Source organism: Mytilus trossulus, chromosome 5 (genome assembly GCF_036588685.1).
Source record: "Mytilus trossulus isolate FHL-02 chromosome 5, PNRI_Mtr1.1.1.hap1, whole genome shotgun sequence".
Taxonomy (NCBI): domain Eukaryota; kingdom Metazoa; phylum Mollusca; class Bivalvia; order Mytilida; family Mytilidae; genus Mytilus; species Mytilus trossulus.
This window is the reverse complement of record NC_086377.1, coordinates 47,874,516-47,893,302: the sequence shown is the minus strand read 5'-3', so window position 1 is coordinate 47,893,302 and position 18,787 is coordinate 47,874,516.

Genomic DNA, 18,787 nt, shown 5'->3' with positions numbered 1-18,787 from the left:
TAAAATTTATAACAACAAACAAGTTGTTAAGAGTCCCCTGCCCTCAGTTCTAATGACTTTTTCAAGAAGGATCCTAACTTATTTGTTTGTAAAGGCGATGATGGATTTAGTATATAATGATTTTTTTCTTCTTCATTTAAATTATTAAAGTTATTATTTTCTGCACATATGTGATGAAAAAAGTCATTTCTTAGAGTTTTATTATACTCACAATATAGTAAAAAATGTTTCTCATCCTCTAGTATTTTACATTTATTGCAAAGACGTTCCTCTCTTGGGATTTTAAAATATCTCCCCTTTTCAATCAAGTGATCACTTATTCTAGATAAAGCATAGCGTTTGTTTTGCAAATTATAAGACAAAGCTTTGTTTGTATTGAGTTTTGAGACAGCTCTTTTTATCTCTTCAGTAGAATTTCCTGCTGAATATATGTATCTTTACATTTGTTAATTATATGGGTTTCAATTGAATTTATATAAATAGTGTCAAAAGAGTTATTGTTGGATTTTTTGGCAAGGTTACCAAAATGTTTATGCCAGCCCTTCATAACATTTTTCGGAGATTGGAAAATTTCTTCATCAACAGTTAGTTCCTCAATAAAGCGTGAAAGTCTACCTCTTTGTTTATTTTATATGGCTATAAAAAGTTCCGGATCGTTATACCCTGCGTCAATGATTTTCTGTCGTTCTTGTATTCCCTGGCTGCCGTTTCATAAAACGATCGTTAGCGTACGTTTGAACGTTAACCAAACGTAACGCTAAAATTCCGTTCCATAAAACAATCGTACTTTGCGATGGTCGTACATTGCGTGTGAATCGGACGCTATTTACGTGAGGTTAAACCTGACGCAAAGCGATCGTTAAATAAAAGATGGCCGTCGCCCTACATACTTCGAGGTACAACCGACGCCGAATCTTTAGACGACAAAGGGTTTTCAGGGAAGGATTGAAATTATGGACAATTTAAATGACACAAATGCATATCTCGCTACCGTCTTGGTAGACAGAGCATATTTAAGTTTGCAGATACGCTTTTACCACGCCTTGAAAAGACGACTTTGATAAATTTCTCTACAAGCTTTGACCTCCTTTCACACTGACTTTCGAGTTGAGTAAAAGAGAATTTGCGTGCTATGTACTTACAATTCATATGTATAACAAGTTATTTCAACAGAACACTCAGAAATATTTGAATCCAAGCCATTTGTTTGTGATTTATAAACAAAAACATCGACAAATTACATTTGATACCAAATGTTTACTGATGACGCTACTTAAAGGTGTCTTCTGTCACGTCCGCATTTTGGCAGGCAGTGCTTGTTTGTCCAATCATAATAACTCCGGTTGAAATATTTAATAATATTTTTATTTCAATTTTGACTACGAGGGCATTTGAAACTATCGAAATCTATAGCTGTTAGTAGAAATAAAACAGAAAAAGATATGAAAATGGTATAATAATATAAAAAAATTGTTAGATATTTTTTATACTGGTATTTGACCTTCTTAATGATAGAAACAAATGGCTGGGATGTACTGTACGCGGTTACTTTTGTTTGTTACCTACACAACAGACGATAAATATACATAAATTGTCATTTTAACAATTAAATTTTGGGTATGCAACAGGAGAAAACGGTACTTACTCACTTTAAAAGGATTTCAATTATAATTAAAAAATAATAGAAAATAGCTTTTGCTAATTTTTTTTGATTTCTTTTTTCTTATTCAAAAGTTTTTATCCGGAAACAATTCGTCTTCGGGCGACGCTGACGACGACGGACGTGATACTAATATACGACAATTTTTAATTTTTGGGGTCGTATGAAAGTGATATGGTACGATGGCCAAACGAAAACGCACCGGAACATAATCCTTAGTGCATTAAACAAAGAGAAAAGAAGCATATACTACTTGAAAGAAAGCCATTATAGTATAATTTATTTTTAGTTTGAAGTTTTAAAGTACCGTAAAACATATCTTTTTACAAATTATGACTGGGATGGAGTTTTGTCTCATTGGCACTCATACCACATCTTGTTATATATATTTTGCTGAAATGTAATGTCACCATAAACAGCAAGTAAAGCTCAAATTATATTGCATATGTATTTCTATAATTGATAAAAAAATATAGTATTTCTCTCGCTTCATTATGAAAATGGCACTACAAATTGTGAAAATATAGTCAGGCGATAGCCATGTAAAAGGGGGTCGTAATGGGGTACCTTAATTCATGACGAATGAAGGTTTACGGAGTGGATCCAACAATTTTAAAAAGGGGGCGTCCAAACATAGGATAAAGGTGGTGTTGGTTCCAACTATATATATATATATAACCCCATTTAAACGCATTGATCAGCCACAAAAGGGGGGTTCCAACCACCGGAACCCCCCTGGATCCGTCACTGGGTTTTAAAAAATTTGCCAAATGACATGAATTTTAATGCTTGACGATAAAATGTACATTAATTTTCTTAATGACGACACAAAAAACGACTGCTTTTGACGAATAACATAATTTTTTTCTCTCCAATGAATAACGGTAACAATTGATAATCATTTGAGATCTCTGAATCTCGATAATACAGTGGCTGAATGCAGCTATGAAAGAAGGAGATAACGACATTTTGTATCTTGTAGAAACGACATACATTTATAGTATCCTGAGGTAAAGATATAATATCTTGATGGAACGACATAATGTCTTGAGGGAACGAACTATCATCTTGAGGGAACGAAATAGCATCCTGAGGGAACGAAATGAATATCTTTTGGAAATGACATAATATCCCGAGGGAACGATATACCTATCTTGTGTAAACGACATGTTATCGTTAGGGACCGAATTATCATCATTAGGGAACGAGATAACTATCTTGTGGAAACGACATATAATCTTGAGGGAACAACATAGCATCTTGAAAGAACGAAATAACCATCTTGTGAAAAATATATCACATCTTGAGGGAACGATAGGTTTTGCAGGAACGGTATTACATCTTGAGGGAATGACAAAGTATCTTGAGGGAACATGCCGGGTTTAAAAATATATAACCTATATAAAAAGACAAAGACCATTTTTTAATGATGATATTTCAAATTAGGTTTTATCTGTTCATTTCTTTTCATTTCAATTCATAAAACTTTGCTAAACAATTAATAAACAAAATGTATCATTGAACGTTCGATTTTCACGAGTCGCCATTTTGATTTAATTAAACGAAACTAAGATTCCGTAATTTGTATTAGTTTATCATGTGACGTATTAAAGTTCAATCCGTCATCAAGGTCGATCGGTACTATCAGTCCAATCAGTCAGTTACTTTTACTATAAGTCTGACGGATCGCTGACGTGAGTTTGACGCGAACTTGACTGATCGGTGACGGATCGATGACCGCTGATTGATCGCTGAAATAGTAATGCCTAAGGTTGCAAGTACTGTAGCACTGTGAAATCCAGGAAAGTTTTGGTCAGTAGGTCAGAAAATTTGTCAAAACACTTTTATAAAGAGTTTAAAAAAAAGATAAAAAAAGAAAACAAAAACATTTTAACATATGAAAGCCAAGATTTTGTCTGTGTAGAGAATGCTGTATCTGACAAATTTTGTAGTTTTGTCATTTTACATCACCTTACAGAATCAAGCTTCTTTGTTATTAAAAATAGTTATGAGAGAACAACTATGTTTTATAGTTTCAGTTTGAGTTGATCTGTGCTTTTAGTAAGAAAAAAAAACCTGCAACAACAACACCTATATTGTTTTGGATACAACATATGTCAGGCAAATGATTGAAGGAAATGGTGGTTTGATAGAACTAGATATTTGGTCATGCAGACTTCATGTCTTTTATTCTGATCTTTCTAATGGGTTTTTAGTCAGATTCTTTGATAAACTTATTTTGTTTTGAGAAAATTGTATCTGTTTTATTTGAATTTTATTGAATTATCTGATTGTGTTCTCTTAGAAATGATGTGTTTACCTCAAACTCGTAGGCTAAAATATGTCTTATATCTGTAATGTATATGCTTTCAATGGAAGACCTTTCTTCAAGTAATTAGTTATGTCGAAGAGGTGTCATTGGATAGTGTTTCTGCATGTTACACAGTGCAGGATTTGATCACCGGTATATGCACACTGGATTGAGCATTGGTTAGTCCTAACTGATGAAGGGTATCCGTGAAGCATGTCATGTTCTCTTCCAGATGGTTCCTTTGCACTATTGTTTTTAGGGGGAAAAAAGTTCTGTCCGGTTGTATTATAAACAGGAAATCAAAGTTCTATTTCTATTAATTGACATTGTAATCACAAATTACATTTGTTTCATTATTTTCATAATTTGCATGATAAAGTTTACAAACAATGTAGGTTGACACCAACACCCTTATATATTGCCTGTCTCCTCCAACTCATCATTGAATTCACAGTTCTTACGAACTTGAAAGAGTGGTGTTGTAAAATGTATACTTAGTTTCTACTTGATATACTATTTGTTAGAGTCTGCATATAATGTAGCTATGATTTATTAATCACACATTATAGATCATGGTCATTTTCCTTAAGTTATTAATTTTGAGTCATAAGGTTGCCAATTATGAGTCAGTTTTAATTATCAACCATCTAGGTAATAGTTATGATACACTTTTTATACGACCGATTTTTTTTTTGCGATCGTGTATTGGTATCACGTCGTCGTCCGAAGACATGATTTGGTGTTCGCACAATTACTTTAGTATAAGTAAATAGAAATCTATGAAATTTTTAAACACAAGGATTATGACCACAAAATGAAGGTTGGTGTTGATTTTGGGAGTTTTTGTCACAACAGTTTAGAAATAAAAGGCAAACAGGGTCCAACATTGAACTTTTTTTGTTTGATTTTATCAAAAATTGAATTATTCGGGTTCTTTGATATGCCGAATCTACTTTTTTTTTTATTATGGACCAAGTTTTCAAGTTGGTCCAAATTGGGGTCCAAAATTAAACTTTGTTTGATTTCAACAAAAAAATAATTCATGTGGTTCTTTGATATGCTGAATTTTACCATGTATTTAAATTTGGATATTGGACCATAATAGGTAAATGTCCAATTTAAAATTTTTAAGATCACATTTACTCTGTGTCAGAAACCTATGCTGTGTCAACTATTTAATCACAATCCGAATTCAGAGCTGTATCAAGCTTGAATGTTGTATCCATACTTACCCCAACTATTCAGGGTACGACCTCTGCGGTCGTATCAAGCTGTGCCATGCGGAACATTTTATTAATACTATGATGGGTGTCTGCTATGAAATGTGATCAGACAACAATTTGTTTATATTCAATGGATAGCAGGCAGATGGTAGAAAGTTATGTTTACAATGGTCTCAATTGCAGAAGTAACAAAGAAAAGATTTATAACCTTGTAACCATTACGCATATTTCACTAGAAAGAATATCTAGTACACTATTTTTGTTGATACAGATTTGGTTGGATTGGGGACATTTTTTATTGTTGATATATATATTAGTATGTGGTTTTTGCCTAAGTCTGTTTAGTCTAGTTTGAATAGCAAATTGATTAACATTTTCTTTTACAGTTTTCTTATAATATACAAATTCAGAATTATTGTACAATATGTTTTGGGGTATCTGTTCACCTCAGCCATACCTTTACCACAAACCTGAGTCAGTTTACATTAAGATTCATATCAATATATCTGATAGTTTCAAGCATCTATGAGACCTCCTGTTGTGATTCTGACATCATTTGTATGTTTTGATGTTCTATCTTTTGATGCCATAGATAAATCAGGGCCCATTAGTTTTGCCAAATTATCTGCTTTACATCTTAAATTATTAAGTACTACAGGGTTTGACTACTTGTTTCTCTGAGTAGTTAATTTGATGGCAATTTATTTTTCTAATTTGGTTTGAAGTAAATCTATGATTGATGTCTTCAAGTATAAACATAATATATCTGGTAATTTGTTTGTAAATGCACTTGCTAAATCATGCCTGTTAAATTGTTAAATGAACTTTTTAGATAAACAAAAATTTCATTTGTGATTATGCACAGCATTCTTTAAGGCAAACCAAAGATTTTTAACTCTTCAAAATATATGATGTCTTCAAATCAAAATGGCAGTTACAGACACAATATGATGTTTACATTTTTTTGGGGATCAAACATTAATCCTTAATATGATGGAAGCCCAGCAAGTAAGTTACTACTGAGTTGAATTGAACCTGCAAGAAATAAACCCTCTGGAAAATTATTATTTTTACAAAAAGTTCGTACTTTTTTGGCTTTATAAATATTTTGATATGAACGTCACTGAAGAGTCTAGTGTAGACGAAACGCGCGTCTGGCGTAATATAATCCTGGTACCTTTGATAACTAATTAAACATCATATGAATTCCAATTGTGTGATTTCAAGCCATTGACTTTGATAACTATTTACACCACTGGGTCGATGCCACTGCTGGTGGACGTTTCGTCCCCAAGGGTATCACCAGCCCAGTAGTCAGCACTTCGGTGTTGACATGAACATCAAGTATGTGGTCATTTTTATAAATTTGCTGTTTACAAACCTTGGAAATTATCGAAAAACTAAGGATTTTCTTATTCCAGGAAAAAGATTACCTTAGCCGTATTTGGCACAACTTTTTTTGGAATTTTGGCCCCTCAATGTTCTTCAACTTCGTACTGGTTTGGTTTTATAAATATTTTGATATGAGTCTCACTGAAGAGTCTTATGTAGACGAAATGGGCGTCTGGCGTACTATATTATAATCCTGGTAAATCTATGATTGATGTCTTCAAGTATAAAAATAATATATCTGGTAATTTTACCTTTGATAACTAATTAAAAATCATATGAATTCCAATTGTGTGATTTCAATCCATTGACTTTGCTAAGGTAGGAAGTTGTGTGGGATGTTAGATTTCAATGAAAATCAAGCTGACCACTAGATCAGTTAATGAGCCAGTATTAATAATTCAATTTGACTTACATTTAAAAAATTACAATGAGAGTCAGTTGACAACTAAACTTTATTTCATTTATATGCAGCAACTTTCAAGCAGCGCCTGCATATATGTTATATACCTCAGAACAGGTCGCATGACCCAGCAAGTCCTTAAATGGACAGTCAGACTGCAGATCAATCCATTACTAAAAGTCGTATTGTAATTTTGTGTTGCCTGGTTTAAACGTCTTGATAATTTATCATTTTAGCACGTGGAACACCTCCAAAGAATGTGCGAGCTGTAGCCCTCAGTCCTCTTACAGTACTGGTAAAGTGGGATGAACCAGCTAAACCAAATGGAATCATTCAGGTTTGACATAGACTTGATCAAAATGTATTGCAGATTATGCCATGGTACTTAATCTGTAGGAAACCTGAAAGGAAAATATTTAAGAAATAATTCATGGGGGCTTGATTATATCGTGATTTTACCACGGGTTGGCACTTTATGCCTACTATTTTACCCTGAGTGATAGCCCCATGAATTATTTCGATTCTAATAGGACAAATACGGCAATTCTTTTGGATTGAAGCGCTCTAGGCGAAGGCAAATATTTGCCTTCCCATGAACAAACACACTATTCAATTGACGTAAAAGCACGGAACAAACTGAATTGGTGACATGATCAAACTATTTACAATAATATATTATTACGTCGTCGTTCTGTGACGTCGGGTAGGTCATTCATAAAAAAAGGCATATGACGTGGAAGTACGATCGGAACAGCCCAAATCATACATTAATATTTTATCACGGGTGTGTACTCAAAGCGTTTGAAGGACGTTATGTTAGAAAGAAACTTAACCTACATACAACAATATATAAAACAAAAAGAACTCAAAATTATTACTGAAACTTGACATACAGATAACAATATAAAACATGAAGAACTCGAAAAAAATAATAAATAGTAAACACATAATTAATGTGAAAAAAGTACCATGAAGAAATGACATTAAAGACAATGTCGACATGTTTTTTTTTTTTGTCTTATTGTCTTACTTGATTTGAAATGGTAAACAAAGACTTATAAAGACAGAAAGATGTCAACTTGTATTAAAGATGAACCATCATAGAATTAAAAATGATATATTAGTAACAGTAGTCGGTGCTTTTCATTGAACATCAGACATATGGAAATCAAAAACCAAGGAAAAAAACGTCATCTTAAACACAACAAAGGTTGAATATAATTTTATATACATACATGTTTATCAAGAATAAAAAAGACAATGATACAGCAACCAAATGACACAAATAACTAAAACAAATTTACAAAATCTACAAACAGTCTTCAACATATAGACAGGTGTCTATAATACGTAAAGCTCTATTTCACCCCAAATATGACAAATATGTATTAAAGAGAAACAGTTTAAAAATATCTGCCACTGACACCGCTATAGTCTGTAGTTACATTTATATTAATAAAAATATTTCTATTGTAAGAAAATGAAGTTTGTTATTTATAGGGTTACAGGATAGTTTATACATTAGAACCACACCTACCTATAACACTTTGGACAACCCTTGATGTACCACTACCTTATGCCAACCACTGTCAGGCTACAATCACAGAACTAAAGCCTAACACGGTCTACAGCCTGTGTGTACTGGCCTACTCAACGTTAGGAGAAGGACCAATATCAAAAATGGAACACGTGATGACCAACACTGGAGGTATACATTGTTAGAATGGCCTCTGTTTCAGTTGTGAAATGTCAAATTAACTGAATTGTAGAAAGCATAATTAGCAAGTAGAACACAGAAATGAATGCTGGCATGAGCTTAACCATGTTTTATATTCAACATAATCTAATATTAACTTTGACTTACTAACTGTCTTCTCAGTCTTCAGTTTTTGTGGGAAAACTATTTTCACAAAAATTTTTTTTTTAAAAAGTAATAGAATTTTGCAAAAAAGTAAATAAAACTTGGTTTTTTATTGTAGCTCATGTAGTCCTAATACACCACAAACAATAATCGCAATAACATGCATGTTAAAATCATTTGTATCGTCCACCGTAGATTTTCATATCTACTTGTTATAAACTGAAATCTTTCCTAAGTGACAGAAAGCATGACAAAGAAAGAGTTATTCATGGGAAGGAATGTCATTCAGGTATCAAGAGAAATATGTAAAGGGGAGGACACATTCTATCGGAAGGAATTTTTCATAATTTAAGAACTAAATATATTAATGCATTCAAGATGTGCATGCGTTTGAATATTTTTGTGTAATATGTATAAAACTTCAATTTCAATGAATTAAATATTGAATGTGTAAACAAATATCCTGTGCGTTAATGTGACTGATTTGTAAGGCTCCAGACGTTTTCTCCACGGAACACAATGCTTCATCTTCGTTGTTCCCACGGCATCACCAAACTTGCATTGATATATGAACATAAATGAAAATATTTTTATATTTGACAGCGCCTAGTCTTTTAGAAAATTTTAACAAATGAAAAGAAACCTTTAACAATAAACGAGAAAAATGAAACTTCCTATTTTTCTTTTTCATATTTTTGTAAATTAATTTCTTGTTGATAAACGGTTGTATAGTAAAATTTAAGAATGAGAATCAATATTCCTCCTAAATAAACTTAATTCTGTATATACATACAACTGAATGACTTGTGGAGTCTTGAACAAATGTATTGTGGTAATGCTGTATGTGAAAATTGTGTAATTTACAGTATCTTATTCGGGTAAATAAGTACACAGGTATAGCTCACTAATTTACAGAAAAAGGTGAAAATATATATCTGCTAAGCTGGCAATTTTTTCTATGTGAAAGAAATTAACAGATTGTGCTACGTTAAAAATAATACGAAAAAAACAAAACATAAATATGCTAGATATGATAAAAGGTCACTTCTTATTCATAATGTATTGCTCTATTTATTTAAAGATTTGTTAGTTTAAATAAAAGCGTTATAATAAAATCTGCTGTTGTTTTTTCTATGGTCGGGTTGTTGTCTCTTTGACACATTCTCAATTTAATTTGAAACATTTTCCCAAAAAAGTGTCCCTGATGCGTAATCTGACAAATAAGGTTATGAAACTTGACAAAGTGTTGTCACTGAATTGATAATAGTAATATGATTTTATTTATGACAAAAAACACTGAAAGCATGCTACATGTCAGCATCTGACAGCCAAACAAAATGTACATTCTGATTTTATTTAAAACAGCCGTTTTTAGAGTGGAATGAACATTTTCTCTGATCACTTGCTTACTTAAACCTTTTTGGAAACAAAATGATAATTTTACTTATGAATATTGATGAAGGTTTACATCTCTCCAAACTGTCTACTAAAATGTATTTAATTAAAAAAAAAAAAAAATTCCTACTGCTTCGATGAGATGCTTTGTAAAATTGATAAGTAAAAGTATCTTTTTTTAAATTTCTCTGTCATTAATTCTCGTATATTGTCAGCTTAGGAGATTTTAAATAAGTGACAATTCGAAGTAAGTGTTCTAAAATATATTTTTTTTACCTTTTCTTTAAGTTAAAAACCTGAAAACTCTTAAAATAAATGTCCTTTGTGTTGAAATTATTATGTGTACTGATGCAACATTAAGCTAGTAGTCATCAATTATTTCCTAGTCATCAAGTTAATTAGATTTAAGATTTGGAATCACTGGAGAAGAAAAATGCTGAATTCTTTAGATATATCAAACTGGTTGCATGCTTTGTATGTTAATTTGAAAAATGGTAAGATATATTTCTACAGATATAAGAGTTATTTACCTCGATTGCCAAAAAAAGTGTCTGACAAAGTTATTTCAATGTTCAAGTCCATTGTGATGATACTCATCTAAGGAAGTTTAGCATTCATCAGACCCAGATTTGAAAAAAATTGTCACAAGACCAAAAAGCAGTTTTAGAAATAAAATGAAGTTTTTTGAATGACCTGTACATCTAAATTAAGATTACAAAAATGGAGAAAAATATATCACATTGTGCATGAAAGTTATATCAATTAAAGGAAAAAAGGATAAATCTGAAAAAAAACTCTTTGTTTCTCTCTTTTCCTGAAGGTAGGACGTATATAATTAAATACATATTTGTTTTGAAATTAACTAAATACATGCAGGTCTTTACTGTCAAAATTGAAATTTAATATTTATATTACATGTGAAAGTTTTGAAATTGTTTGCTATGTTTGTAAGAGTAAGATATAATGATGAGCCAGTACCAGTAACAATCCTTTGTTTACAAACTAATTCCTATAATTCAGATGGATGCCTATGATCAAAACCAATATTTGCATGAGTTTTCTTGTAACAGTTTTTTCTGATTTGATAGAAATTCCAAACATACCTTGGCGGTTTTTGAATAGATATTATCAAAATTGAAGACCTTGCCATTACTATAGATGTAGAGATAAATATTTACTGTAACATAGGACATATCTATGGCTTTTCTATCTTTTAAAAATTCTCAATTACAGTCAAACCTGCTATAAAGGTCACCATTATAAAGTGAAGCCTGTCTTTTCAGTTAACACATCTCTGGTTCTACTGTTGTTACATGTCACATCCCTAATAAGTTTGATTCTCTCTGGTCCCAAGGGTGACATTTATAGGCAGGTTTGACTGTATTTTTAATAATATATATTTTTTTTTAAATTTTCCCGTCTTCAAAGAAACTGCCATCTTACAGTTCAGAATTATAATTTTGATTGTTAAATGAATTTAGTGATCAAAATAGCAATCAGTGTGTTGCTGATTTTTTAACACACTGCAACAAAGGCATCTTTGGTGAAAGTTGTTTCAAAATTTGTTTTTAGGTATGTCATATTATCCGGATATTATCTTGATATTTAATATAATAAATTGTTGTTTGTGACCAAGATGAAAATTTATTGCGGCTGCTTGTATCATAGAGAAGGGCAAAAGTGATTTGTTGATCATGCCAAGCAGCGTCTTATGCAGCGGCAAGCAATCTGCGATGGTAAAGCCAGACACCAGTAAATTAAGAATTTCATTTTTTCCTAGGAATTTTTTCCTAGGAATTGAACAGGTTTTGTGAATCTTACCTTGATGAATTTGTTTTCTTACCTTAATGTATAGTGCTAATATTTTCATCAATTTCTTCTCTTATTAAATATTAAAGGATAATATCAATGACAAAGTTTGTATTGACTGTACTTTGTTTCTAATTAAGTGACACAATGTTTTTCAGTTCCTAGTCAACCAAGAAATGTACACGCTAATGAGAAGGGGCCTAATAGAATTGAAGTGATATGGTCCCCGCCAGACGACTATCATCATATACAGAGCTATGTTCTTTACTACAATTATTCCACAGCCAAACAGGCAGCTCATGTTGTCATTCAGCCACCAACTAACAACTATTTACTAGAAGAACTCATTCCAGATACTATTTATCACATGCAGGTGTCAGCTACTTCATTGACCGGTGAGGGACCAAAATCTACTATAATTCAGATGAAAACTCCTCAGTTTGGTATGTTTCAATTTGATGTTTGTAAAACGAGTAATCTTCAAAATTTTGCTTAAATTTTTCCGTAGTATTGTATCGTCAAGATGTTATATTATTATTTTGAATGGAAGTTTTTTCTTTAATCAAATTTTAAAGAGAAAATTGATTGATGCTTAGATTGGAAAAGCATCCATTAACAGCAGTCTTCATAATAAGCCTAAAGCCCAAAGGCCCAGACAGTAAAAATGTTGTCAGTTCAGAAAACAAATTCTCCAAAAAGAATTCTGACAAGCAATATAAATTTTAAAAAAATCTATGAAACATATGTCTAGCTTACACATAAAACAATTACTTTGAAAACAAGTAAACTTTAATTGAAAAAAATGGTTAATAAAATAAAGTTATGTAGAATTTTCAGTAACTCCCCTTGATACTTCCTGTTCAGTAAGATATTCCATTCTTTGTGACTTTCAATATGACCTTTGTATATAACTGCTTAAAGTGTAGTGACAGTTGTTGGCAAGTGTTTCTCTTTCACAAATCCTTAGTTAAATGTTGTCATTGATTTACAAAGTGAGGTACTATATTTATAAACACTGTCCTTTTAGGAATGTTCTTCAGTGTATGACCTTGAAAAATAAGCTTTACAGAATTTTTAAATTCATGTTTCTTATCACAGTATGACAGACGTCACAAAATGTTGCTCTATAAAGCTTCTTTCTCTTAGTATATATGTATTCTTTTTTATTCTTATTATTATGCTTGTAACATATTCTTATTAAAATTTTGGAATGTTTTGTTGATATATTTTGTAATTTTTCGTAAAATAAACATGTAAATAAAAAATGGATTAATGATCGAGCAGGAAGTAAGTAAATGTCGCATGTTTCTTATATTGAATGAAAAGTTTTGAATATCCACAAGTTAAATGTCGTGCACAAAAACACTCGATTTTTTTAGAAAATTAAAATTTAATCTTCAACACATTTATTTTTTTACAATTTTCTTTCAAACAATTTGTGTTTAAGATTGACATTTGAAAACTGAATGTAGATGAAATAGTTTTTGAAGAATTTATACAGGGACCTTTCATTCAAAAAAAATCTAGTTGGGGTTGGTTATTTTAATTATAATGTTTGTTAAGTTATATTTTGGTCTAAGTGTTTTATTTTCGTTTATTTCATGATCAAAATTACTGACTGATATAAAAGGTTTTATCCCAGAAATGACCTTACCGAATTCATATTTTTTGCAACTGTTCAATTAAATTATATCTACAGCTATTAAAATTCGATTGTTGTTCAAACTTTTCTGCTCCGTAGGAACTTTGGTAAAACTTAGAAGGCTAATTAACCTGATCAACAAGTAACAATTTTTTTGAATAGCTCTTGATAGAATTCAACTGGTTTGAGCAGTAGCAAGATGATATGGAAAAGTTTTACATGTTTGGCAAGAAATACATAATTTTCTTTTGCAATGCAATATTTTTTGTTACTGAACAGTTTATTTTAATTTGTGCAAGCTTTTTTATCATCTGCTTATTTATTATTATTTTTAACATTATATATAATTTAAAGTGTTTTAAGATTTAATTTATTCACTAAAGAAAAAAGATCATCTGATACATCAATTATTTTATTTTTTCATATCGTTTGTAATATATAGCTGCATTGTGAAAATCATAACATGCAAAAAATAAAAAATTACAAAGTAACATAGCTGTTTTACGTTGTAGAAGATAGCACTTTTAATTGTAATTGCAGCTTCCTTTGTAATGAGCCTTCAGATTAGATACGAGTAAATGTAAAAAATAAATTATAACTCTGTATCAAATGGAAATTTAACAAATGTGATTCTACTTTTGAAAATTTGAAACAGTAATTGTTTGTACATTTTATAATATTATTAAAAAATTGAATGCTTCTTTTTGTAAATATATTGGGGTGTAAAAGCGTTGACCGAAGTACATTTTGTAAGAAGCGCGGAAGCGCTTCGTTCTAAAAATGTACGCACGGTCAACGCTTTTACAACCCTATAAAGTTACAAAAAGAAGCATTCAATACTTATAATTACATTTTTTAGCTAGGATTTTAAAAACAAGATTTTCATGAAGTTAATTTTTAGCTCACCTGGCCCAAAGGGCCAAGTGAGCTTTTCTCATCACTTGGCGTCCTGCGTCCGTCGTCGTCGTCGTCCGTCGTCGTCGTCCTGCGTCCGGCGTTAACTTTTACAAAAATCTTCTTCTCTGAAACTACTGGTCCAAATTTAACCAAACTTGGCCACAATCATCATTGGGGTATCTAGTTCAAAAAACCTTCCACTGTTGTTTTATCTTTGGTCGGGTTGTTGTCTCTTTGATACATTCCCCATTTCCATTCTCAATTTTATTATATTATTTCATATTTTGTTTGTTATCGTCCATTAATGTTAGTTTGATAATTACTTAATATTTAAAAAAAGGCTTTTGAAATACACATTTAGTCAATAAACTGACATTATGCGGTATTCTCTGACCTATTCAAATAGAAAAAGATGTAAAAGCTATATTTGAAGCAAATTCTGTACCGAGACAATCTGAGAACTTTATACAAAACAATGTCAGAGACTGATACAAATACCGAAACTTATGTTGAATTGAATGGTCATGATTCAGCCGACAAGAATGAACAAACTATTGGGTTAGAAACAGGACCAATCATTATGGTACTTGAATTAATTCAAGTGATGTTAGCATGGCTAATAAAGCAAAGGGGGGCATGACCACTGTGTATCATCGCCACCGGGAATTAGGTACTAACGAAGCGGAGAGAAAGGACAAAATAAATAAATAAGTCTAGAATTCCTTTAATTAAATTCATTTCTAGCCGTTTGGTGACGGTATTGCGTCTAAAACGATTTACTGATAAATAAAGCTTTACTTTTTAAACCAACAAGTAGCAAATAAATACATTTTTTTGTGTTATTCTCCAAAATGGTGTACCAGAATATTTTGAGGACAATCGTCGTCCGTTCCACCATGCTACTGTTCACATATTCACAGCAGGGCAACTTGTTTTCCAGCTGTCAACTTGGTAGTTGTATTATATGAGTATGCCGTTCTATTTAAGACTTATAACATTAATATTTGAAAAGGACCACATATACTTGTAATAAAACTAACAAGTTAAATAATTTAATTATAAAACAAATATAAATATAACTCGCCTAACAGCATTGTAGATCATGGTACACGTATCATACACAATGTTTTGATGGTTTCAACCATATTCCCTTGTATTCTCCTACATGTTAGTATAGATAAGCCTAGTTGTTTTAGTCTCTCTGGATAACTCGTGTCTCTGAGACCTGGTAGTTGTTTTGTTACCCTTTCTTGGACTCATTTTATTTTATCAATATTGTTGTTCTTGTATGGGGAGTATACTGAACTAACATAGTCAAAAGGAGTTCTTACCATGGTTTTATACAATGGTCTAAAAGTCTCAGTACCCAAGTATTTAAAAGTACTTTTGCGAACTTCAAAAATTTAGTTCGCCTTATTCAATCGTTTTCTCTTTAACCTTTGCTATTGTATGATTAAGTAGACTGTGATTTGTTGAGTGGTAAGTGTTATTTAGTTTCTTACATATTTTCAAGTATTTACATTTTTCAGGGTAAAATTTTAGTGGCCATTTGTCAATTTTCTTCTTTTGCTTTTGATTATTGTTCTTTGTCATTAAATAAATTTCAATCTTCCATGTATATTCTGCTTTATCATAATTTTAAAATTTTGTACAAGTTAAAATAATTTTGAAGTTTTTTAATAATTTGTACATGTTGTAACATGTACCAGGTACTTTTGTTCATGTTATAACTTGTATTTTAGCATTGTACATGTTATAACCTGTACAAAATTGCAACTTGTACACGACATATATATTTCCTTTAGTTTATGCTGGCTTCATAATCTGGTGGGGAATCATACTCATTGACCAATGTTAATTTTACAAATTAAATATACATTATTTTATATAGATTAGACCGTTGGTTTTCCCGTTTGAATGGTTTTACACTAGTAATTTTGGGGCCCTTAATAGCTTGTTATTCGGTGTGAGCCAAGGCTCCGTGTTGAAGGCCGTACATTGACCTATAATGGTTTACTTATTTTAAAATTGTTATTTGGATGGAGAGTTGTCTCATTGGCACTCACACCACATCTTCCTTTATCTATTAAGAATACATTTACTAAATCTAAACTTATATCAAGAATATTCTACAAGACAACATATTTTATATTAATTTAATTTTAGTTATTTACCCATGTTTATGTCGATTACTCAATACTTAGATAAATTGTAAAATCAAGATTTTTAACAAATATTCAAAATACATGAACCAGAATAAAACTATCATGACTATGTCCTGTTGTTTCAATTTTCTTTAATTTTCAATCACAACTTTTAATTATGAAATCAACCATAATTTGAAGAGGATATTTAAAATTTGTGAACATCATTATAAAATCTTCAATACTCTTGACAGTTTAATATACATTCCTCAAGGCAATACACTGTTGCGTCTAAACCTGTTTATTAAAAATGCATAATATATGAAGTACTGATTATTACCTTTTCAGTGTTAACCATTATGATTATTACCTATTCTTAATCAATATCACATTAACACATGCAGTCATGGTCATAAATTCATGTTCAGGAAATATATTTTTATAATTGTTTATTTTGAAGCTGAATTTTAAGGTTGTTTTTTTTAACTTAAATTAATTCTGACACATACCATGTAATTAGCTTAGTCAATTTTGTGACATGCCTACAGATCTATTCCTTGTATTTGTTTGTATTGGTTAAACCCACATACTGAATGGTAAACATAAATTGTATATATAAATAAAATTATTATCATTTGGAAAGAAAAAAAAACTGCATTCAGATGTGAATGAGCATGATGAAAGGAGATGTGGGATATTTATCAATGATACAGCAACCCAACAATAAAATAACCAAAACACAATTTAGCACATGTAGAAAATATTCCTGATGAATAGAAAGTCCTTTAATGGTGGGATAAATTTAAAAAAAACCCACTTAAATGTTAAAACTAAACAATGCTAGATAACATATGTGTTGATGTGGATGGCCATTCATGCCAATTCCAAAACATGATTAAAAGGAGATGTGGGGTATATAATATGCCAAGAGACATCATCCCAAAAACCAAAACCAGTAAAAAGTCATAAATGAATTCGGACTAACCTTGCTAAAAGGGCACAATTTATAAAAATCATATAAGTTCACATGAAAATATATAGTTTTATGGGCCATTTCAATTTTATTAGTAGTTCTTTGGATTGATAATATATGACACATCTCAGTGTGTGCCATGTGCAGACTCCTCCCTCTACTATATGAGAATAACATGATGAAATGTTTATAGATCTATAATTTAGTCATGGTTATAATTCTTCTTAGAACAGATGCAACCTCCATAACACTTATTCAATATGAATTCCTTAGGGACATGAAACAATTGAATAATTTTGTTTAAACAACTGATCTTAAATGGCAACTGTTATTACTCTGTGCATTTGTTCAGGAACATTAGTTTAATAAAATTGTTAATCTTATAAAATATATTCATGTTTTGTTGTCCATAACTCATTAATTAATTGAAAAAAAGATTTTAAAAATGCATTCTTCATTAATAAGGCAATTTATCTTTTACAATATTTTTTTTTATGAGTATTAGTCCATATAATTATGACGTCTTGAAGGGCTATTTTGTATTTGGCACAACTTTTTGGAATTCTGGGTCCTCAATGCTCTTCAACTTTGTATTTGTTTGGCTTTTTAACTATTTTGATCTGAGCGTCACTGATGAGTCTTATGTAGACGAAACGCGCGTCTGGCGAATAAAATTATAATCCTGGTACTTTTGATAACTATTTTCCTTTGACGCCGTCGATGTAAGGCGTTAAAGAATAAAAGGATAATAGTCTTTCAAGACGTCATGTTTATTTGGACTATATAAATTTTTGCTTTGTAGTAAAATCATAACCCAAATAATTATGACACTTGCATGGCTATTTTAATTTTTTTTCTTGGACGCCTTCCTACGACAAAGAACAGAGAGAAAAAATTGACGTAGTAAGGCGTCCCAGAATTTTTATTCAAAATAGCCTTGCAAAGACGTCATAATTATTTGGACTAGTAAAGTGGAACCGCTGCCGACATGAATGCAACAAAAATAAGGAGGGTACGGTAAAATCGTTCAAGGGTGAAGAATAATTTTCCGTTTTTAATAAAACTTGACGGATTTGAATA